This window comes from Magnolia sinica, chromosome 12 (assembly GCF_029962835.1).
Source record: "Magnolia sinica isolate HGM2019 chromosome 12, MsV1, whole genome shotgun sequence".
In the NCBI taxonomy this organism is placed as follows: domain Eukaryota; kingdom Viridiplantae; phylum Streptophyta; class Magnoliopsida; order Magnoliales; family Magnoliaceae; genus Magnolia; species Magnolia sinica.
The window spans coordinates 57065667-57090258 of NC_080584.1; the positions used below are offsets into that span (position 1 = coordinate 57065667).

Genomic DNA, 24592 nt, shown 5'->3' on the forward strand with positions numbered 1-24592 from the left:
AATAGAAAACAAAGCGAGCATTGGGCACTCCAAGTGGGTCTGGTAACACCTTCCTGAAAAAGGAAAGAAAGCATGGCTTGAGTTCAACACTCTTAGCGAGCATATCATATAGAGAATCATGAGTACAAACAAGCAAACAACTAAGCATATCATCATGGGTGAGCAATGTTATAGGAAATAGAAAATAAATCCAACACATGGTGTGGTTGGGATGGTAGTATGTGGTTTCACAGTTGTGGGGTCCAACACAAGAAACTTCTATCCAAGTGAGTCCATACCTGATTAGGATAGCAAGTCGCAATGTGGTGAATTCCTAATCTCAGGTTAGTCTCATACATAATCCAAATCTTAGCCATTGTGAATAAGTCCATGAGGTTTAGTAGAATTAACAGCAAAAAAAAATATTCAACCAACAGGACATCGACATAAATCATAATAAGTAGAATTGCTAAGCTTAAAAAGAAATTTCATTTGCATTTTTTATTTTTTTTTGAAATGAGAGCACACCTTTTTAAAATCAAACTACTTGCAAGCAAATGATAGAACTGGACGAGGAAATAATACAAAAAAAGGTAAGAAAAATCAAAGGCTTCCAATTAAAAAAATCAATCCTGCAAGTCATGCATACCTGGTGCATCGAGATTCGCATCGCACGCTTTCATGGACTAACCGTACTTAACCCCATCAACCTCCACTACTAAAAGGGTTCCATTGGAACCAACTCTCAGCATACATACATCAGCCCCAGTCAGCATACCTCTCCAAACATCTGGCTAACTTTAGGAGAGGTAATGAAATCACCCCAGCCCCAAAACCATGAAACTAACAATGGGACGATGTGGACAAGAGAGACCAGCCCCAAAAACAGGAAACTAGCAATGGGATGATGTGGATTAGAGAGAACAGCCCCAAAAACATGGAACCAGCAATAGATGAGTTTTTCAACCCTATTTCAATAGCTCTCCTCATTTCTTTGAGATCCAAAGCTTAAGATTGTCTAAACTCTAACCAACATTTTGAGCAACTTTAGCGTTTGATTAAGGGTAATTAGTGTAGTTGACCAGTTCATGGAAGATTTGATTAATGATTAATGATTAGTTGATTACTAATATTAATCACAAATTTACGACAGACCAAATAAACGACGAATTCCATCCATCGCCTGGTCCGTTGCTGTTTACTGGGTCGTTTTTTCTTCCGACAAAATCCATCATTTAATCTGCGACGGATAAGGTCCGTCGTATAGTAGCGATGGATAAGATCCGTCACAAAAAATCCGTCGCAAAAATTTAAAAATTGGGTTCATTAAAAATATTAGCGACGAATAAGGTCCGTCGCTAAGAGTAACCCTTGATTATCGATTTCAGAAGTTAGCGACAGATTTGGTCCGTCGGTAAAATATCTGTGAACATTGCCAGATTTTATTTTAATTTGCATCCTAAACCGGATGGTCATTCAAAAAATAATTCACACGATTGTTTAATAAGAATCCTATTCAAAAAATTGCATTGGTGAATGGTACTGCAATTGGTATTGTAAGATAATTGATGGAGCTAAAGGATGACTCTCATACACTAAATCTAGCATCATTATTTCTAGCCCACCTTCCTAGGAAATAAATTGCATAGGGAGAGAGGTGAGTGATAGCATACACATTCATCTCAATCACGGTCTCAAATGGTTGAGAAGATTCGTTTGGGAGAGAGTTATACTTTGTACTCAATGCCCTTGACCTACACAAACATAGATCTATGCCTAATTGAGAAGGTAATGTCATCAATTGGTTGTAAAAACAAATCAAATCGTGACAGAGGTGAGAACATGCAAATATACAAAAATAAATAAATGTCTAATATATAACAGTCATGGACAAATTTCATCACTACCTGCACACGTATCACTGTTCAAAATGGGCTTCCAAAATATGCAGATTTCAGCATTATCTCACGCTTCAAGGGGGGGAAAGCCTAGAAATTTTCTGCATGCAAATCAGTAAAATAAAACACGAATAAAATTCAGAAAGCTTTGGGAACATAAAGGCATAGATCAAAATCAAGCATTGATTTTTATTTTTAATTCTTTTTTTTTATTGCAAATTGAAAATCAAATGTAAAAAACTAAGGGCGGTATGCTATAATTACTGGAAGAAGTTTAGGGGGAGTAAATAAACATGCTTCAAGCACTTCCTGAAAGCTAAGGGTGGTATGCTAGGAGGCAGTCTGAAGCAAGATGCTGCCAGATGCTCTAAAAAGTGGCATGACGACCATGAACACCACAACTGAAACAAGCCCCATGCATGACACCTCAACATTCTTTACCCTAAAATCAAAGCGTAAAATATCATTTACGGAATCTTCAAGGTTTTCAACACTAATTAAATGCAAAGGGAATTTAAATTGAGATGTTACCCAAGGGAAAGAACCATGGTGCAAAGATCAAACCTGCACTGCAAAACAATTGACAAAATGCAACTTAGAATGGATCTTTCAACTACAAACTTCAGAAGAAAAAGAGGATATATAAAATAGAATCTAAGAAAAAAAAGGTGCTATCTTTTATTTTTCTAAAGCAAAGAAGATATAAAACCTTCTAATAGAATCTGCAAGAACGTGGATGCACACCAAGTGGTAGCTCATATCCTCAGCTTTCCTGTAAACTACAAAAAAAGATACAACCTTTAGCACAACATGCAAGTGATGAGAACAAGTATTTATTACTATTGCTAGTCTCAAACAAATTCAGAATTAAAAAAATTAGTTATGAAAGGGTGTTTCATGATGGTTCTCGTTTGCAATCTACAATGGAGAGTTGGGAAATATTTCAAGTAGATATAAATAATCCCTGCAAATATCTTCAACATGACAACTCCAATTTAAGAAGATCGAGCAACTTCATATTTCTTTAGTAGCATACTGATGACTGTCAACAGAGAATTGGTTCAAGAAGCTTGTCACCATCTAGCATATGGGTGAATCTTGTCACCATCTGATCTGGTTGGGTAGTGATAAGATTCATTAAACCTAATACACAGGTTGGTAAATATTTTAATTAGGAAAATGATCCAGTTTGAAGCAGCCATTAGCTAGATGTTGAATCGTTTTTTCAACAGTGGAACATTTTACAAGGCAGACTTGAAAGTTGAAAATACAAGAGAACTAAACATTTCTAGTTCCACGATTACTCATTTCCAAATTGTCGCAACTTAATTACCACAATCAAAGCCAGTTGAACATCCAAACACGACCTAATCATGCATAGAAGCATATAGAAGTAACACATTTCCATAGAAACTAAGAACAGAAAGGGGGGTGTGGGTGTGGTTGATTGAATGACAGGCCCAACATGACAACTCCCTGGTCACACTGTGAACATACCATATGCCAAGAATCAGGGTATTACACTCATCAAATGAGTCCCACATATACATTCAATTTGAGACTTCTTTTCTAACCACCCATTTTTCTCATACAAGTTCGACATGCCGGATCAGTAGACCAACATTTAATTTTGAACCATGGCAAGTTAAAATACTATACCTGATAAATCAACCACATCTCAAACATGTGTTGTCTGATTGTTGATCAAATGGTAATTTTCACACTCTCACATGAGGAGTGCCTCATTAAATCATAACCTTTTTAAAAAAGGGAGAGAGGAAAAACTTTAATATAGTAGCGGAGAATGATGGATGATATACAGGCACGTAGAAAATTAGAAATTGCATACCGGGCATAAAATTATTGAAATTAAACTTCCCAAATTATGGGTCCTAATTTAGATGTTTTGTAAACCAAAAATTACAGACTTATGTGATTATCTTAGTATCAGATTGGTCGACATGTATCAGACAGTTAGAAATGAAAAAATAAAAAAATAAAAAAATAAAAAATCCAATAATCCTATTTCAAGAAACATGTGTACAAATCAAAGGTCATGATTTCTCAACCAATCTGATTTTAGGACAATGACTTTGAGACAGTGGGTCACACAATTCAATCCAGTTTTAATTTGAGTTCATGTATGTCTCATGTACATTTTCTGATGAAAGCCCATCCTTGCACCTGATTTCTCCATTAGAACTAGGTACATGGTCTACACATAAGACAAGTATCAAAAAAAAAAAAAACTAATTAAGCAAAACTAATCATAATATTCTCACGAAGTGGGTAGCTTTCATAAATCAAGTATGAAGTGGACCAAAATTTCCAAGGTGGTAGCTTTCAAAAAAAAAAATTCTGCCAGTAGATTAAGCTGAACCCAATGATGATGATGATGATGATCTGTTTTAGATCCATCAGTGGATTAAACTAAACCTGGTGATGATGATGAAATGGAAAGCCACAAGTTCCAATGAAGACTGTTGGCAAAACAGAAGTACCAATGAATGCAGGAAAAAAAAAGCACACAAGTTTTCTTGTGTGCAACTGTAATTCTCTTGGATATGCAACCCACCACATGAAACAGTAACTCTGCCCCAACTTAAACAATACCCATTCCTGATACCAGCAACCTTTTGTTCCAACATACAATACCCATTCCTTCATCTACACGTGAAAACAAAACATCAAGAAAATAGCATCTCACATGCATTCTACTAAGCAGACCACTCACAACAACTTAGTAAAAGCTGTGAACTACCTAGCATTAATTAACTCAAAAAATTTAGCCAAATTTATAGTTTTGCATCAACAAAAAATCCCTATGATGTCTAATAGCTTCAGTCAAGTTACAGGTCATACTCCCTTCCTGTTGAAATGTCTTGAGATAATAATCTCAGAAACTACCTGCACATCAACTTTTAGATATGAGACCTTCATTGTGAAATTAAATAAACTTCTGAATGAGAGATTGGCATAGAGATAGTGAAAAACAAGTGGACATACTGTGTCCAATGTCAATACCATTATCAAATTGCATAAACCTTGTAACTCATAAGATTATCTCATGTTCTGATCAATCTGAACTGATCAATAGACTTGCCCAGTCTGTAGAAGAACCAACAAGGAAAATATTACAGTTGTTTTTTTGAATACCTCATCTTGATTGAATCAGTCTTAACTTTTAAACACCACCAGCAAGTCCACTCGGTCGGTTATTGTAGCTAAGAAGAGAGAAACATAATAGCTATCACTTTAATGGCAGACCGAGCAATTGCCTGAACAACAGTTTCCTTACTGAGAAAATGCACAGCATCTTCCATCATCTGGCAATAAAATGTAAATCTAATCCAGTTAAAACGAAATGAGGACAGTAACGTGCACGGGACAATCAGGATACAAGAAAATCAGAATAAGATAAACAACAAAGCAAGAATTTATTGCTTCTTGCCAAATAAAATTGCTCAGGCACCAACCTTAAGTGTCAGGCACGGACGAGATACAACAAACCCAAAGGCCACAGCAAGAGTAATTGCTGATACAGCAGCACCAGCAAAAGGTGGATATATTTTCAAACTAGAGACAACACCCCATCCCTCAGTTGGCAAAGCAATGCCATATAGAACGAGGAACGCAGCACTGTCAAAATGATGAATTTAGCAAGCATTAGAGGCATAAGCAACACAAACAATTTTCAACTTTATGTACTGGAACAGGACTGCAAATGATAAAATGAGATGCAGACAATTATTACATATTAAACCTGAAATTCCTCACAAGCAAGCATACATAATCACATGTAGAATGCCAATCTTGACATACCTAGATGCTATTCCCCAAGAATCAGGTTGGTCCACTCATCAGGTGGGCCACAATTTATGAAACAAATATATGGCTGAAAAAATTGGTTGAAGTGTCTTTACCCATCCAACTGCTTCTAAAATTATAGCCCACCTGCTGAATGGACCAGATTTACTTTCGTGACATGGTCAAAACCACCTGATGAATAGCTTGGACATTGCACTTGGACGCTGCAATGGGACAACTGCTTTATGTATAGTGGTCAAAACTACCACTCCTAGCTCCAGATAGGCCAAACCTACATTGAGCATGCAGGTTGGGGAAGGGATTCTTCACTATGAAGAGATGTTCTGCATACAAGGTAAAGTTCAGGTTGGATTGGGTTAAGGATTTCCAACCCAACCTAGGTGAGGTTGAGGGTCGGCAACCCAACCCCAACCGAACACAACCTAGAGTTCAGGTTGGGCCAATCGGGTTCAAGTTGACCCAACTGAAGTTGTACACTTATGGTGCACACTTCATGGAACTGTATGAAAACACCCGTTGCACAAGCATTTCTCTATAACAATATGACAAAGAAAAACTAGCAGTTTAATGAAAGAAAACATCTCACCAAGCTGGAATTTGACTAGTTGGTATTTATTTCTCAAACTTTATCTTGGAAGCATAACAATGCAGCTGATATATGTGAAAGCAATGTTTGAGAATGAACTAGCTGGTAGAACAAAAATGCAGACTTGGTTTGAAGTTTGAACAAGCTCCAAGTTCCTATTCCAAACCCTTGATTATTGAAAATAGGCCCACTTGATGGACTTGGGCACTTTTCATATGATTGACAACTTACTCATCCATTCATCAACCAAACCAAGCATGGAAAACGAATGACTATTCATGGAATCAAGTTTAGGCCCTTTCACACCCTTCACATTTCATGAAAGCCTAGAATTTCTCATTACCTAACATTGCATATTCCTCTGTTTGAAGCAAAAATTACTATTGTAATAGTGAGCTTTCAAGGGCACGATTAAGGTATGAAAAGCATTCCATATCGAACATGTGAACCTGCAAATAGGATATGTCAAACCAGAGGAACAAACCAACCCATGTAGAAAATGAAAGAGACCTAAAAGGAAAAGGCACCTCATCAATGAATAGGACTCCAGGGACAAGCTCCACTACCCCTCGTCAATATATCATCTGTTAACAGCTGTCAACCATGTGGTTGTTTTCAGCAAGGCTTACACACCTCACCATCCCACTACACATATATCTCCACCAGACTCCGTACTAATTGACTAAATAGGATGAACGAAATATCTAAGGCTGCATTTGAGTGTACCAAATATCATGAAATTCCATGCCTAATCAGGTTGTTGCAGAATATCATGAAATTTCTTGATATTTTGTGCAACCAAATGCACCGTAAAATAATGAATTTACATTAAAGGCCATATTCCATTCAAAGAATGAGTAGCAAAACCTTGTTAATTTCTTGTCATAGCTTTTCAGTAATTTCAGTCTTCCTAGGTTTCATCATCTGGCCCATGAGCGATAATATATCTTGTCCTCCTTGTGCACGAGCATTTGCAGCATCCAAATCATGGAGTATAAAATCCTAGAAAGGAAATGAAGAATAAACAATCAGAAGCATCTCAAAAGAGGAGGAAACCAAAAAAAAAGAAGGAAATTTTATTGTACTTCTACAAAAGAGAGAAATCAAGATATTGATTGCCTCATGGTCCTTTGAGCCCATTAAAAGACCCAGAAAAGAAAGATTGCCAGTCTATCATGAAAAGAATATTCTGCATTTGGGTTTTGCCAGCATGAATACAAAACTTGAGCCAAACAATGACTTCAGGTCTTTTGGTCCAATAGGAGAAAAATGTGAGGCCCACAAAACGTATGCTGACATAATGACCACAGGCCACCAATACATGCCATGTTTCGAAAACAGACTGCCTATGTGAAGAAAAGTGCCATGGGATAATATTTGGTTCAAACGGCCCATTCATTTCTAGTATCATTGAAATTGGACCATTGACTCCAACATCAATCCATTTTACACGATTTTTCTGACAAGAAATTGGACCATTGACTCCAGGAACTGTATCACCCAAAAATTAAATAATAATAATAATAAAGCTTCAAATGAAGCATGTAAAATTTAAGAGAGAGCCACAGCAGGTGAATTCCTTACCAATATGACACCTTGTCTTCCTTGCAGGTTGATTGAAAAATTGGACAGCTACTCGTTGCTCTCTCTTATTCACTTGGTAATTCTACCAAAAGTACAGCTTTTCACTGGCTAGTAGTGGACCTGAAAAACTTCTTGGCATCCTTGAAAGCATGTCATGACTCATGAGAGTCCTTAAATTTATTGATTTGCACAGAAAAAAAAAATATGGAAAAAATGACTAACTGATTTGCAGGAAAAAAATTAACATAGCAAGATTTAGAAAATGGAATTGTGACTGCAGAAAAGCCAATTGGTGTAACAGTTGCATAACAAAAAAGGCCATGCGAAAGCAAAAAGTGGGTAAATTGGGAAAACATAAAAGATCGGGCGCACAAAATAACGACTGTTTTTCATTGGAATAGTGTTACATTGGATCACATAATGCCACTAGATGAAGAAACAAAACATCCAATAAATGCAATGGATGTAATTACATTACATGGAAGCAGTTATTGAGAAATCAATGGCCTGAATTTGGCTAACAAATATTGTTTATTCAATGTCCATCTTACATAACAAGATGTAAAGTGGCCATCACATTACATAACAGGTAATCTTTCTTTTGAGGGTTACTTTTTTTAATATCATATGATTATTTGGGTAAGCATGTGGCATTTCAAAAGGTGCTGGAAATCATGTAATGAACTAGGAATGATTCTATATTTTTTTTATGATAAGCATGGTGCAAATCTCTGAAAACTTGTTTCGCCCAAGTTTGAAAGTTGTGCTTTCTGCCCCTTGATGTCAGCAAGTCTTCAATGAAAGCTTTGACCATTGGACTGTTAATTTCTTGCAGCAGGCTTTCATGGAAGATTGGACCATTAGCCTATTAGTTTTTTTTTCCCCCGAAATCTACCCTTTAATTTGTGAAGGGTGACATCTTCTCAAATTGAGAGGACTTCTATAGTCGAAAGCAACCATAATTTTCCTATCTCTGCTTTTTTGATGGGTTTTTACTCCTTGGTCAGTCACTAATCTTTGTTTGAATTTCTTTTTCTTTATTTATTTACATCACCACCATCATCATCCTAGCCTCATCCCACCATTTTGGGGTTGGTTGTATGATCAAGCTTTGTCAATCATATACCAAACACAAATTCTCATGATTTCATAGCTAAAGTTTTATGTTTGTGGTCTACTTGTGTAATCGTGCTCCGGTCCATGGTGCAGGCAGAGCGATGTGCTCCATGCCTCTTCACCTGTAGCAGGTCCTGAAGAGCCTTAGCCCCCTATAGTTTCTGGCCTGATTGTTTCTCCTCACTGGGGCAAGTGTTTTCAGCGTGATGGGAGAATAAAAGAGATGCATGTTTGTACTGTACAAGTACAGATAAACAGAACATGAAAACAAAACCATTAAAAAAAAGACCGACCAAACCATTAAGAAAAACAAACATAAAAATTACACACATTTGTTTCAGGAATTTCATCAAACATGTGAGATGCTTATAGCTCAAATTCTATACAAGCATGCTTTGTGTAAGAAATAAGTGGCCTGTAAAATCCCAAATCCAGTGAAGTAAACAAATAAATCCATTGGGAGATGGAAAAAAACCACCTGACCAGTCTCTTCGGTTCAGGCAGCTGCAGAGTTGGAATGTGAATAAGGTTTTAGAAGATTTAGAGAAATCAACTAAAATCTCTAGGGTTTTGGGAGATTTGGAGAAATCGACTGAAATTGCTAGCATTTTGGGAGATGCACAAGAGGATGAGGTGCAGAGAGAGAGAGAGAGAGAGAGAGAGAGAGAGAGAGAGAGAGAGAGAGAGAGAGAGAGAGTACCGATCGAGTGCAGCGGACATGAATGCTAGCCTTCAAATCCCTAAAATCCACAAATTGCTAAATCCCCAAATCCCTAAATCGGTATTGAGATTGAGAGAGATTGAGAGAGAGAGAGTGAGAGAGAGAGAGACTCATGGTCGTGAATGCTAGCCTTCAACCGATCGGCAACGCGCGGTAGGGTGGAGAGGGCGTGCGTGGGTAGGCCGTTCGGCAACGCTCGGTAGGGTGGAGAGGCCGTGCGTGGGTGGAGAGATCAGAGAGAGAGAGAGAGAGAGCGTGCGAGAGAGCGAGAGGTGGTAGAGGTGCGGAGAGAAAAACAGGGAATTAGGGCGTCCCTCTCTGGACGCCCTAATACGGTACTAAGTACGTCACCCAAGTTCTGTGGGCCCCACTATGATGTATTTTTTATATCCACACCGTCCATCCATTTTGAGATATCATTTTAAGTCATGAGCCAAAGAATGGGGCAGATAAAAATCTGTAGTGGACCCCACCACAGAAAACAACGGGGAGAGTGATTCCCACCGTTGAAACTATCCTAAGGCCCATTGTGATGTTTATTTGAATTCCAACCCATTCAAAAGTTAAAAAATTACACATGAAATAAGGGAAAACACAAATAACAGCTTGATCTAAAACTTTTGTGGCCAATAGAAGTTTTTAATGGTGGGCGTCACTCCCCCCAACACCAGCCTCGTGGCTGGTGGTCGGTGCTCAGTGGGCCCCACCAGTATGTATGTATTTCATCCGTTACATTCATCTATTTTAAAAGATAATTTTAGAGATTTATTACGAAAATGAGAGGTATGTACATCTCAGGTGGACCACACCACATGAAAACAATAGTGATTGGATATCCATCATTAAAATCCTCCTAAGGCCCACTGTACTGTTTATTTGACATCCAATCTGTTTATTAGGTCATACAGGCCTACGTAAAGCGCAAAAACAAAAATCATCTCGATCCAAAACTTCTATGGCCCCCGAAATGTTTTTGATAGTTAACGCTCATTCAACACTGTTTCCTGTAATGTGGTCCATTTCAGATTGAAATATACTGTCTCATGTCGTAAGATGATCTTTAAAAATAGATGAACGGCATGGATTAAGAACATACATCATGGTGGGGCCCACAAAGCACCAACCACCAGCCATTCGCTAGTGTAAGGGGAAGTGGCCAATCTATCCCCCTTATTTGTGGTGCGGTCCATTTAATCTTTGGATATGATTCATTTTTTGGATAATTCTCTAAAATGATTTCGAAAAATGGATGAATGGTGTGGGTTGATCCCAAATTTTCGGTAAATCCAAAACTCAAGTGGACCATGCGACATGAAACAATGTGGAATAATGATTTCCACCGTTGATACCTTCCTTGGGCCCCAGAAATGTTTATTTGTCATCCAACCTATTCATAATATCAAAAAGATATGAATGAAGAGAAAACACAAACATTAGCTTGATCCAAAACTTCTATGGCCTCTAAGAATTTTTCAATGGTAGAGGTTCAATCACACTATTTCCTTGTGGTGTGGTCCACTTGAGCTTTAGATATGCTTCCTTTTTGTTCTTTAGACCCCAAATCATTTGTTAACATGGATGAACGGAGTGGATAAAATAAATAATTAATGGTAGACCGCACAGAGTTTACTCAGGGTAATTAGTAAATCACCTAAATGGAGTGGAGAGGGGTTTCCTTTCATAATCATATATTGGGCTTGCCTAAATGTGATTCACATATCCAACCCACTCATTATGTGTGTCCCACTTGGATAAAGGGTCAGACCAAGTTTCAACCGCATCCAAAACTCATGTGGGCCTCACCAAGTGCTTTTATAATTTTTAGGATGTCTTCACATGGTTTTAGATGCTATGGCCCACCTGAGTTTCATATACGGATCATTTCTGAGATGTCTCATAACCTAAAGGGGACACATCAAATGCACGGTGTTGATGTTTGACACACATCATGATAGGGCCCACAAAACTTACTAACATTAATTCTTAGGTTCTCGCGAGGTCAATAAGTCGGGTCACAATTTTGGCCAGAATATTTGGCTTATTTTGATATGTTTGGTCCATTCACTCTATTTTACGGATCAATACCATCAATTTGACTATTTACTCACCTCGATCATTTCTATTATAAAGTTTTTAACAATATATCATTTTTATTATAAAATATTTCAAAAAAAAATTTAAAATACAAATTCTGAATTTGTAATTTCAAAATCTCATAAATTTTCCCAACCTTTTAATTTTTTTTCTCAAAAATTCCAAAATGCCGATTTTTTTTTTTCTTCAAAAGCATCATTTTGTTTTCAACTTTTCAATTTTTTGTTAAAAAATGATATATATATATATATATATATATTTCAAAATCTCAATGGTTTTATAACTTTTTTGCTTTAGTTTCAAAATTTTAACATTTTCAATTAATTTTTAAAATCACAAGTTTTTTCAACTTCTTTATATTTCGTTTCAAATTGTCTGTTTTTTGTTAAAGTATCGATTCTTTAATATTGTTTAATTTTAAAATTTTAAATTCTTACTGACTTCTCTATTTTTTTATTTTTTTTGAAAGCATTTTTTCCGAACATGTCAACTTTTATTTGAACTTCTCAATTTTATTTTACTTTTCAAAATACAAACTCTCATTATTCTTTTTGCAAAATATTTTCATTTTTTAACATCGTCAAAATTTTCACATTTTTTAAAATCTTTTTAATTTTCTTTTTTAGGATATTATTATTTTTCTTGAAATCACGTTCTTTTTCTTCTTTTTTTTTTTTTGAAAATTATCAAATTTATTCGGTATTCTTTTTTCTTTCCCACAAAATAGATTTTTATTAAATCATGAATTTGATTCTTTCAAAATCTCATTTTTTTTCCTCAAACATTGTTATTTTTTTTAACTGCTCAATATTTTTTTCATGTCATATTACAAATCATTTAAATATTAGTTTTAAATTTAAAAAAAATTAATAATTTCCACTCATTTGATATAAAAACAATATATATATATATATATATATATATATATATATATATATATATATATATATATATATATATATATATATATTCAATCAATTGTTAAATATAATATTAGATACAAATATGTACAATTAAACCACTGAATTTGTATTAAAAAACAATTCTTAGATTAGAAAAAAAACATAATTTTCCACCATATTCTTAAAAAATTTTAAAAAAATTAAATGTTTTAGGCAAAAGTCCATTAACGACGGACCATGATCCGTCGCAAAAGCAACTAAAAAACGTAGGGCATTGCTATTTTGGGCGGGAATTTGCGACCTATAAAATGTCGCAATTCACATTTGCGACGGATTTAGTCCGTCGCCCATTTACGACGGACCACAATCCGTCGTAAATACGTCCTAAAACTGACTTTAGCGACGGATTTTGGTCCGTCGCAAAATTCGACGACGATTTTCGAGAAGATGGGATTAGCGACGAATTAAATCCGTCATTAAACCAAGCGATTTTTCCGTGAATTTGCGATTTTTGCATAGTGTTAGGCTTTTAAGGTTTGAGTCTATATTCCCTTTGAGACCCTTGAGATGTCTATACATGAAAACCTAGGCCTCATTCAAGGTGGTTTCGACTTCTAAAGCAAGGTACGAAGCTTCATATAAGCTCAACATGCCTTTCGCAAAGGCTTGCCTTAAAACTACTTGAATCATCCATGAACCTATTAAAAACACCTGAAAATTAAAAAGAAATTTTTATCATGATAGATATGGATTTACTAAGATTCAAGACGATGGTTTCACAACTAAATCACATGAAACCACATATACCTTGTGGGACTTCATATTCATGTTGCCTAAGCAGCCTAAAGCATAAAGTTGTAGCATAGAGATCCCCTTCAATCAAACCTGTGTTGTTGGGCTCTGTGGAAATCATTTTTAGAGTTTCCTTGATTTCCTTATCAAAATGATAACCCACTCCAACACGTTGGATACAATCAACCAGCTCAAGCTGATCCAAGAGCCCAACCGCTTCTTGCAAAGTACGCCTCACGTCTTCCTTTAGCTTCTCTACTCGTTCCAAGCATGTATAGCCCTGCATATAAGACAAGTGAACTCTGTAAGATGTATGAAAATCAAATGTTAATAAACATTCTAAAGTATCTTAGTCACCTTATAATCACTAGTTAATGACTGCATGAAATCATAATCCCAAATGCTTGGATGGTAATTAGCTGAGCGTCGGGCAGTCATCAGCTCTGTGACTTGAGTACTTGCACAGCAACGTAGATTTCTTCTGGCTTTGGCAGCACTTGGAGGTCTTAGTAGCACGAGACCAAGTTGCAATGGTGCTAGTGAAGTAGGTGAGCATTGGAAGACGAGCATATGAGCCATCTTAGATATGATATGATTAATGAGTCTTGTGTTGTGTGACTAACCTCGTATGTAACGTCTCGGAAAAATCCGTACAAAGACCCGAGTACCACCTCAGGTAGAAATCACCCAGGACTAAATCCTTTAGAAATGAGGCTAGTTTTAGCCAGTGCTAAACTAGAGTACTTATGAAATTAGCACTAATCACTTAAAATATGATCTGCAAGACTCAAACTATGCAGTATCATTGACGTTACATTACCCTGAAATCCAGAATCCGTCCTTAAACCCGGTTGCTCTCGGGAACACACCGAAACTCCGTATCGGACCTGGACCGCACGTCGAAAGTCCGATTACCCCGAAACTATACGGATATGACCGCATTACTGGACTTGACAACCCCCTCAGAAATCAAGTCTTAATTGTGTCTAGAAATGCACAACTTGAGCCCGGAGCAAAGTGTGTGAGAAACATGAATATCTTTAGAGATAAAATTCGAATTTAAGTAATCTGAGTCGTGTCGCTTGCGGGCCAAATATAAGGATTCAGACCATCAGAATCTGACCCAAATACACCCTCGGATCAGGAGAAATGTCCCATACATGTCGATGTACTTGTGGCCCTAATCGAGTGACTGTGACTGTTGAACTGAAACTGGTCCGCCACGGCTGATCTGTAAATCCGATTGGAACGAAAACTCAGCCTGACCTAGATCCATGGTCAGGGAGCTTAAGTACGACCGCACGTGGAAAAAAGGCCACCAGAAGTGCTCTATTGGACCAAAACAGTCCGTATTTAGATATAACCTAAGTATACCTTGGCCCTGGGGCCATTTCCATCAGTCTTGGGCCTATATAAGGACCTTAAACCCCCTCTCTCTCACCTCATACGAATTTGAGAAACCCTAGGTGAGAGAGGAGAGAAAAGAAAAGGGAAAAGAGAGTGAGAGTGAGAGTTGGAGATTCTTCCTGGGATTCGATCCCGCTATTCCACACACTCAACCACCATTCCTGTATTACTATACAGGCGATTCCGATTCCGTTCTTAGGTAAGCAAACATAACCCTAACCTGTTTTAGAATTTCAGATAGTGTAAGTTATAAAATAGCTAACCTAATTCAGGCTATAGGTTGCCAATCTGCCGTTGACAAAAGCTAAGTGTCTAAAACGAATCTGTTACGCGTTTACCGGCGTAAGGTGCGGACTATAAACGTATAGGTTATGGTTTTCAAGGTTTTCAATGTCGGTTAATGGTTTATTACTGATGTGGGTGCTATTTCACATGCCAAATGCGATGTCTGTTTCGTTTTACGTATATATATAAACTATGTTAGGTATATTGTAATCCGTGTGTTTGTAGAAATGATCGTATATGTATGGAATTTGAAATTGTATTTGTCATGATTAATTGCCGTATATATATGCAAGTTGTATGTGTAACAACTCCTTGATGAAAGGATTTGCCTAAATACATGTTATCCCAACATACGTCGCGTATGTTATAATGTGTAGCCTAGGTGTTTGTGAAAATGTCTGAATGAGTGGAGGATTTGCATTCGTGCTTGCCATGACAAATTGCTGTGGGTATATGATTGTGGTGTAGGCGGCAATCCCTTGGCGAAAGGTTTTGCCCTAATACACATTATAATTAACATACGTTGTGTATGTTAAAAAGGTGTAGTCTAAGTGTTCGTAAAAATGTCTGAATGAGCAAGTACTTGGCATCAGGTACTTTGTATGAGTGTTGAGATAAGATTCTCAACTACCTTGACTATGTGTATGATTTCCTCCATGCAACTTTTATTATATTGTATGTTTTACTTATGAAATGCGCATGTGTGAATTCCTGTGTATGTTGTACTTCATAACATGCTCAAATGGTTGTAGGATTGGAATTATATGTTTATTACTACTTTGACTATTTCATACGAATACTTTATGGAATTGGATATGTTTGGGACTGCGATATAGTCCAGGCAATCGGTAACAGGCCCTGATTTGGTGGCTGAGGTTGTTTTCGCCCCACAGGACGTGCTAGATGAGTCCGAGTCGTACTTCAGTTGCCGACAGTGGTTAGGCCACACGGGGTGCTTATGTACTTCATGTCGATCAATTCAATATGCGCTCGTACCGGTTGAACTTGTCAAGTAACCCGATTGACCGAATGTATGTTCACCATGTATGAACACTATTGCTTGAATCTAAGGTACCAAACTCACCAGTGAAAATCCATTTAACCTTGGTACCTCGATCCGCTAAGACTCATGAGCCGGGCATGGTGGTATGGGACACCGTGGTCGAGCTGTCGGCCTACACTGGGGTGACGAGCTTCCTCGTAGTGTCCAGTGAGCAACATAGCCTCGTGAGCCAAATACGATGAGCCCTTTGTAATGACCTGTATGGGACACTGTATGGGACACTGTATTCGAGTTGTCGGCTTACACTAATAAGGTGATGAGCCCTTTGTAATGACCTCGAGCGTACTCTAAGACCGTATAGAGGCGACGAGCCCTTACGTAGCAACAAGAGTATATACTAAGCCTGCACTGATAAGGTGACGATCCCTTTGCAGTGACCTAGAACCGTAACATCGTATGAGATTTATTAGGACTGACGACCCTATAATGGATCATCGTTTGAGAATTGATATAAGGGAGGTACTTTAGCTTTCCAATCCTGCTGTATGAAAAGGACTAATAAGAACTTAGTAATTATACTCATGCACCACATTGCATGTGCCATTTAGTGATGTGTAGAGAGCACGAGGAAGTGACTGACATGCGCGACCGTTAGATGAAGATCGTTGAGGGAGTGCAGGTGAGGGCATGCATCATTTATACATACCATTCCTACATTAATCAGAGTATCTAGGGATGTTTGATTGTATTGTTTTATCATTACTGCTTGACTGAATTGAGAACATGTTAACCTTTGTTTTATTGTTCTACTGAGTTGATCACTCACTCCCACGTTACGAGACGGTGTCTTAAACACCAACTAGACCTTGTTGTAGGTTCAGATGATGGCATAGCCTGCGAGGCCGTGCCAGACTTTGAGGATGATGAGGAGGCATTCTCATATATGCAGTATTTAGGCGGGTTCTCGTAGACCGTTCTGATCGACAGGGCTTCAGGGTTATACTTGTAGTGGACTGTTACATTTTTGACATTTTGTATTTTGAAACAATACATGTAATTATTGACCTGACAATGCATACATACTTTGGAGACCTAAACTGGTTTATCAAGTTATACATATTCGTTTCAGTCTTCCGCTTGCATATTACAACTGTCCCTGGATTATATTTTGCTGATTTGGCTTAATCTTATTCATGTTTTATACACTAATACAGACAACATTTAATCATCATTAAATATGTTGCATAAGTGATGCGTTGGAACTCGGGAGTTGGACTTCTACTCGACCCCCGATTTTCAGGGCGTTATATCGTATCTCTTGGCTTATATAGATATTACCCACAGTATAAAACAAATTTTACATTTCTATACTTTGCAAGAACCAAACAAAAGGTTCTACCGACTCAAGGTAAAAACAAAATGCAAACAAACGAGCACCATTAGGTTTCAGTTATAAAATTGATAGGGAAGCCCTTTTTTTTTTTCATACATGTACACGGCAGTGTAAAACTTACGAAAGATCCAATCTGCTTTCTAGATTGGCCCAAAGGTGTAAGCGCATGCAGGTCTAGTTCATAAATAAAAAGTTTGAATATATAATTATATTAAAAAATCATTAATGTTTTTGCTATGGTTTTACTGAACATAATAATATTACCATGATAAAAATGTGATATTTTAAAATTTGTCGAGATGTTGAAAATGTGAGGACGTACCATCTAGCAAATTTCTCAAAATACTATCTATCCACGAGATTTTTTGGGAAATATTAGTGGCACTGGTTGCTAGAAACTACTGGCGTGCATGTCATCGTGCATTTCAACAGGGGAGAGGGGAAATGAATTGCCACCAGGGGAATCATCACATGTATAATAATAGTATATGTGATAGCTACATCGGGGCCAGCGTGATTTGTCAGTGACGTCTTACCAGATTCGGATTGCCCGACGATACCACCCCGCCCGACTTTAGCAGGAACTTCCAGCTATGAGAAGTTAGGTGTGGTCCACCTTGATGTTTGCGAGAAATCCACTCCGTCCATGCATTTTTTCATATGGTGTTAGGATATGGTCCCAAAAATGTGGCTACACATTAGGAAAAAGTGGATAGGGAAATTCCTTCCATTGAAACCCACCTAAGTCTACTGTCATGTTTATCTACCATTCATACTGTTTATAAGTTCATTCCTGTTGGGATGAAGGGAAAATACAAAAATATTATCTTAATCCCAAACTTTCATGTCTTAATGATTGTTTCAATTATGGATGTTCAATTCTCAAGGTTTCCCATATGTGCAGCCCACTTGAGTTTTGGATTTTAACCCATGTCCAAACATAATTTGGAAAAACATATGCATAGAGGGATTTCTCACAAACATCATGATGACCCCACCTAACTTTCCGTCACAAAAAGTTTCAGCTTTAAGGCTTTAGTAGGCAATCCAACTTTGTGATGCAGGATGCGGTAGGATTTGATTGGATGATAAGCTTATGTCAGTGATGAGTGCATGCAAATGTAACACAGGGGAGGACGTGTTGAGGTTTTGCACCATCTTCCTCGGGGGGCTAACCACTCGGAATATACAGAGCTTCTCTAGACTCCTCACATCGGTACCTCGAATCCATGAGAAAAGATACAAATTAGAAACAATTTTAATAAATTTGAAAATAAGTTAATTGACTCTTGTTTACAACTCCTTAAATTGTGATGTGAACCTTAAGAAGAAGTTCCAAAATCAAAATACAACTAAAACTTCCTAAAATCGTGACTTACTATAAATAGTAAACTTACTATTTATAAATGGTCATGATTTCTACTAGACTTCGTGGTTTTATGCCAAAAATAGTGTCTTATTTCACTTGATCATATTATTCTCCTAAATTTTCTAGGCACTTTTCGTGTTGGACAGAACTCTTAAAGCCCAAAGGATAAAGAGTTACAATTAAACCAAAACTTACTAAAAATAGTAAAAATGAATAGAAAATAGATTTTCAACTGTTGAACTGATGGCATCTCGCAAATTCGGTGTGAGCAACCCCGCATAGCAGGATTGGTTGGCTAAAGTATCTTCTTCTAACCCCAAAATCATATATGGTACGTCGAATAACTCGTTTCGGTTTGTAAGATATGTCTATTTTAAGGTTCTGATGGTACGGATCACTTTTACCTCTGATAAGGAATTCTCTGGTCCATCTTGGCCATGAAATTGTCCACGACCCACTCTACATCGATCAAAATGAGGTTTGAAATTTGGCTGATCGAGGATGTTCGTGGTCACACCCATTTGTGTCAGGGCCAGTACCCATTCCACATCCCATCTAAACCATCCATTAGATGTACCTCCACATGTCCGGTCTATATACCTAAAACTAGCTTGTTCAGCAACTTCGGTGGGACGCCAAATGGAAAAATTGGGAGCATTGGGAAGGTGATACCTGCAGTCGAAATTTGGGAGTTTTTCGTGCAACCGCTTGCCTTTTGAGCTATAAAGGAAAAGCAGCTACTTTTTAAGTACTTACCATATGAACTACGTTTCTTTTCAATTGACAATCAAGCAAATGCGGCAAGTACCCTTGCAGATGGTTTTACTATGATATTTTCGTGCGGACGAAAATGACATAACTGCACCAACACAACATACCCATGCTGGATTACAACACCTTCTGTAGCTGGGACACACCACGATGTTTTGAAAAATCCACCCTGTCGATCCATTTCGTCAGCTCATGTTAGACAGTGACCCAAAAATGATGCAGATCAAACACAAGTGGGCCACACGAAAGTAAAAAGTGAGAGAAATGTATAATGTTAATCCCTTCTCAAGGTCCATCATGTTATTAATATGCTGTCCAAGCCGGTCATAAGGTCATACCAACTGGGATGAACTAAAGCCCAACATATAGCAGCCTAATCTAAAAGTTTTGTGGGCCACAATTGCCGTACAAATCTTTTAATAGTTGGCATTTAATACTCATTGTTGCTTGTCAGATGGCCCACTTGACTTTTGAATTTACCTCATGTTTTTTGGCTCACCCCTTAAAATGAGTTGCAAAAATATATAGATGGGATGGATTTCTCAAAAACATCATCATATGTCAGTGACTATTTCAATAGTCACTACAAAAAATATAGTTATTAGGGGCGTTTTTATCACAGGCGGCCACAACAAACCGCCACTGTAGATGAAACCAGGGGCGTTTTTACGTGGCCGCCCGTGTACAAAACGGGGCACCGCCGCTGATTTGAAATTAAAAATTTTTATAAAAAAAACCCAAAAGCCCCTCTCCCCGAGTCCAAAACGCGTGCCCTCTCCCCAAATGTCCAAAACGTGCGCCTGTCCCCAAATCCATCGCGCCGTCTTCTCCCACCTCTTTTCTACTAAAACTCTCGCCCCTCTTCTCTCCTCCCCTGCAATAACCTACAGAAAGTCTCTCTCTCATTCCTATAGCCCACGCATCCCATCTCTCTCTCTTTCTGTGGTCGTGCAACTATCTTCCTTGTGGCTATGCAACCATCACCCGTCTGGTGAAAATCCATTAGTGAAACAGAGGGTTTCTTCCCCAAATCATAGAGGGTTTCTCCCCGAAATCCAGATCTATGGCTCAATGACAGATCGTTGCGTGTCTTGTACCATGGAGGTGAGATTTCTTTCTTGATTCTTATGAAGGGAATAAAAAAGGGCAGGTTTCAACCTTAGCAGGTGTAAAAAAAGCACGGCCACGGTCATCTGAATTTGATCCCGGTGTGAAGGACATTAAAGAGTAGGTGAGAAGAAATGGGTTCTATAAAACCCATTGAATGGAGTCATCGACCATGGTCGCATCTACTCACAGTGGTGAAAGAATGACAAGGCTTTCAATAGGGGACACCATCTAGAGGCTACTTGCGCTGGTACTGAAGACCGGCAGTGGTCGACTACTTTCTTTCCTTTTTTTGAGGTTTTATGCCAACATTAATGGCAGCCCATGCCGCTGCCGCAAGGACGACCAATATCGAATAAGAAGAGAGGAGAGGCTTCGGGTTGTAGCTAAACGAAAATGGCATAAAAAAGCACGACCACAGTCATCTGAATCTAATCCTAGTGTGATAGATGACCATTACTATATGGTCGAGGAAGAAAACCCATTACAACTATAGCAGGTATCAACCTTATTTTTATTTTTTGTTTATAGGAGAGCTTTGACGGTGATTGATGCTTTTCTTGCTAGGCAAGATGTGTTTGAGCCTTAAGCTCAATGATAGAGATGTCATTTTTCAACATTGAGGTCTCAGGTTCAAAACCAGCTTACCTATCAAAATAATAATAATAATATTTATTATTATAGAAAATATCAATGGAAAGAATAATCTCAAACTGCTGAATGTTAAGATGCCATTTTTCAACATTCAGGTCCTTCAATATGATCAGCAACATGGTAGGGTGCATGCTTGCAAATATCTTTGACCTTTCTTCATGAGTTTCTTCTTTCTTTTTTCTCTTCTCTCTCTCTCTCTCTCTCTCTCTCTCTCTCTCTCTTCATTCTTTTAAAGATCTGCTGAATTTTTCTTCAGCAAATAATTTTTGCAATTATTGGTTAAACAATCATTTATATGTATTTTGTATGCTTGGAAGTTATCCAAAAAGAAGTGGATTGGATGTACTCTGTGCAAATCATAACCATTATATGAAACTGGAATTTGCTTAATGTTGTTCCTTTCTCTGTCCCAAACAATCTAGAATATGAGAAGGCTTGTTGATTGGAACCAGTCAAAGGGTAGGTGTTAATGCAGATGGACAACATTCTTATGATCTCAAACTAGTTTGAGATCTGTGACTGAGACTCACTAACACAACATCTGCACCATATACAAACCAATGTTTCAAAACCTAAACTAGAGGCCAACCCATTTCATAAGAAGGAAGAAAATCAGGTGCAATAAAGATGTGAACCTAATGCATGAGATGGGCCTAGATGCCTACAAATTTTTTTTATATCCTAGGCTATGCTAATTCTTGGTATGTAAGCTATTAGTTTGATTCAATTTTCAATTTCCTGGATGCATCGCTGAAACTTCCTGTTTGGTTCTTGTGGCCATTTACACACAGATGGACGGAGAGTTGTCAACCCAAAAGGATTGCAGTACTACAACAATCTCATTGATGAACTTGTCCTCCATGGTAATATCACCTTGAAACAATAACTTCATTCATCATTAGAAATGAATTTTGTTTTGCCTCAGTTATAGATTGAAGAATCCTTGGAGGAGCTTGCACCTACTTGCTGTTTATAGATGCAGACTCAAGTATTTATCATGTGTGTATGTGTGATATAAGATTGTTGTTTATAGATGTAGATGTATCCTTGACAATCCGTTATCTATCTGCGTTTAATCTATTTTCCCTTTTAGATTTTCTGAGTATGGTTGAAACATGATTTCTCTAAAAGCAATTCAGCTCACATTTGGTTATATTACATTTTCTATGGACCTTAATTCTGATTTTTTATTTTATTTTATTTTAAATGAACGTCGCTCATCTAGCTCTCCCTCTCTATGGTGCTTTTTTCTGAGTTTGTTGCCAATTTTTCATGGTGTGTTGGAGGTGATCTCAATGTAATTCCTTCTTTTTTGTAAACTTGAGGCTGTAGAATAACACTGGATAAGGAAGTGGTGGCAATGATAATGATTTCAGCATTAAATGCATTTGGACACATGGAATGAGTGACAAGTCATATTCCTTTTCTTTTTCATGGTGTGTCTGCAGTGGCGGTAATGATGATGATTTCAACATTAAACGCATTTAGGCACAAGCACATGGAATGAGACACAGGTCATATTTCTTTTCTTTTTAATTGTATGTCACCCCTCCACTACCCTTGTGGTTCTTTATCACGTCTCCCACATGCATCTGATTGCTTCAAATAGAAAGTAATGTCTACTTAATGTTTTTAGGACTAAATGTTGTCTTGGCTACCCATGCCTTTTTCTTTTATTGCATTTCCAAGCAATTCAGTCCACTACATTGCTTTTGGATGACTGAGTCTTTTAATAAATATAATGAGGCTTTGGCTTGCTGTTAAGAGTTCTCTAATTAAGAATTAAGAGTCCTCTGGACAGTGCATAGTAATCATATTACAATACCGCAATAGTGAAGCAGTTTCTGCATAATGGAGTCCACCAGTTGTTTCATGTGGTCCTATGGCTGCGCTACAAAAAATGCATTTTGGGAGGACTGGGAATGAGAATTAGTTTGAGTTAAGAAACACTTTGTAAGATGGCTCATCTCGAGTGCATCCTGTTTTTAGTTGTGTTTGGACTAAGCATTGAGGCCCATGATTGGGCGCTATGGTTTATCTATGATTAGGTCCACATAATAGTCTGGGTCAACATGTGCAATATGTACTGCACTTTATATTGCTGCCTTGCTTGTTGTATAATAGGTAATTTGCAATATGGATGCATACTTTTAAAGTACTGCGTTATATAATACCCACGTATTATAATGCATGCTGTAAAATTTTCTTGTTACTAAGAAATTGTCTCTGTTGCAGATATGTCGTCGACTGCTTTTATCGAGCCACTTCTAGTCATTGATTTTGTAACTCAACTCTTGAACAAAGATGTCTTAGCCAGACCATTGTCTGATGCTGATCGAGTGAAGGTCTTGTTTTCTTTTGTTTCTTCTATTTGGATATTGACGGTTTTCTTTTTTCTTTTTAGATAATTATTTTGGCATATTTCAAAGAACTCAAGTGGGTTTTTCTTTTCTTTTCCTTTTTTCCCTTTCTTTCTGGAAGACGACTCTGAAATGGCATTTGGTTGTTTTTGTTTCTTTGAATTTGGCTCTCCAATGCTAGAAAACGGTAACTTTCATTTTGGGTTTTTAAATTCCTAAGGCCTCAACTGCAGAAATTCAAAATTCAAATCCAATTTTTGGATTTTTGGATTCAAAATTATTTGGCATTTAAAGAGCCAAAGTTTCTATGGCCTAAACATGGATGACCTGACCTTTTGTTGTGAAGATGTAGAAAGAAATAAAAGAGTTAATTCAACAGTGAGATCTTGCTCAATCTCATCTCAAGGGCTCGTTTATATTTACTACTCTAATTCTCTATAACTTTCTTACTTTATATGCTTCACATAGCTTCTTACCTGTTGGCAGGTTTTGAAATGGCTGTAATGATTGCGCTTGAGTTTAAAGCAATCTTAGACGTTGCAACCACTGAGAAGAGAGATTCTGAAGATGGTAGCAGATATTTGTGCAGTTGATGATATCATATGATGAATTGATGGTTGTTTAGTACATTATAGCTGGTTCTGAGACCTGATGGTCATGTGATTTTAGAGCTTAAAATCTAGTACAAATGCCATAGTTGTTGTTGTTGTCTTTCTTGGCAAGCATAAAATTCCATCCAGTCA

General features: G+C 37.5%; 2 long non-coding RNA genes across 3 annotated transcripts; one reads left to right on the plus strand and one right to left on the minus strand.

Annotated features, from left to right (window-relative positions):
- Window positions 1-1579: 1579 nt before the first annotated feature.
- LOC131221406 (uncharacterized) lies at window positions 1580-9970 on the minus strand. Of its 2 annotated transcripts, XR_009159246.1 has the most exons (9): window positions 9823-9970; window positions 7159-7293; window positions 6819-6885; window positions 6635-6740; window positions 5354-5516; window positions 5034-5203; window positions 2409-2656; window positions 1887-2319; window positions 1580-1733 (listed from the first exon to the last, which is right to left on the minus strand). It is a non-coding gene; the product is annotated as an uncharacterized LOC131221406 (long non-coding RNA). The 2 variants fall into 2 exon arrangements; XR_009159247.1 differs by lacking the exons at window positions 1580-1733; window positions 6635-6740; window positions 6819-6885; window positions 7159-7293; window positions 9823-9970 and adding an exon at window positions 5700-5737 and having other exon boundaries at window positions 2122-2319.
- Window positions 9971-20648: 10678 nt separating this feature from the next.
- LOC131221407 (uncharacterized) lies at window positions 20649-23908 on the plus strand. The gene is made up of 3 exons (XR_009159248.1): window positions 20649-21334; window positions 22281-22352; window positions 22938-23908. It is a non-coding gene; the product is annotated as an uncharacterized LOC131221407 (long non-coding RNA).
- Window positions 23909-24592: the final 684 nt, after the last annotated feature.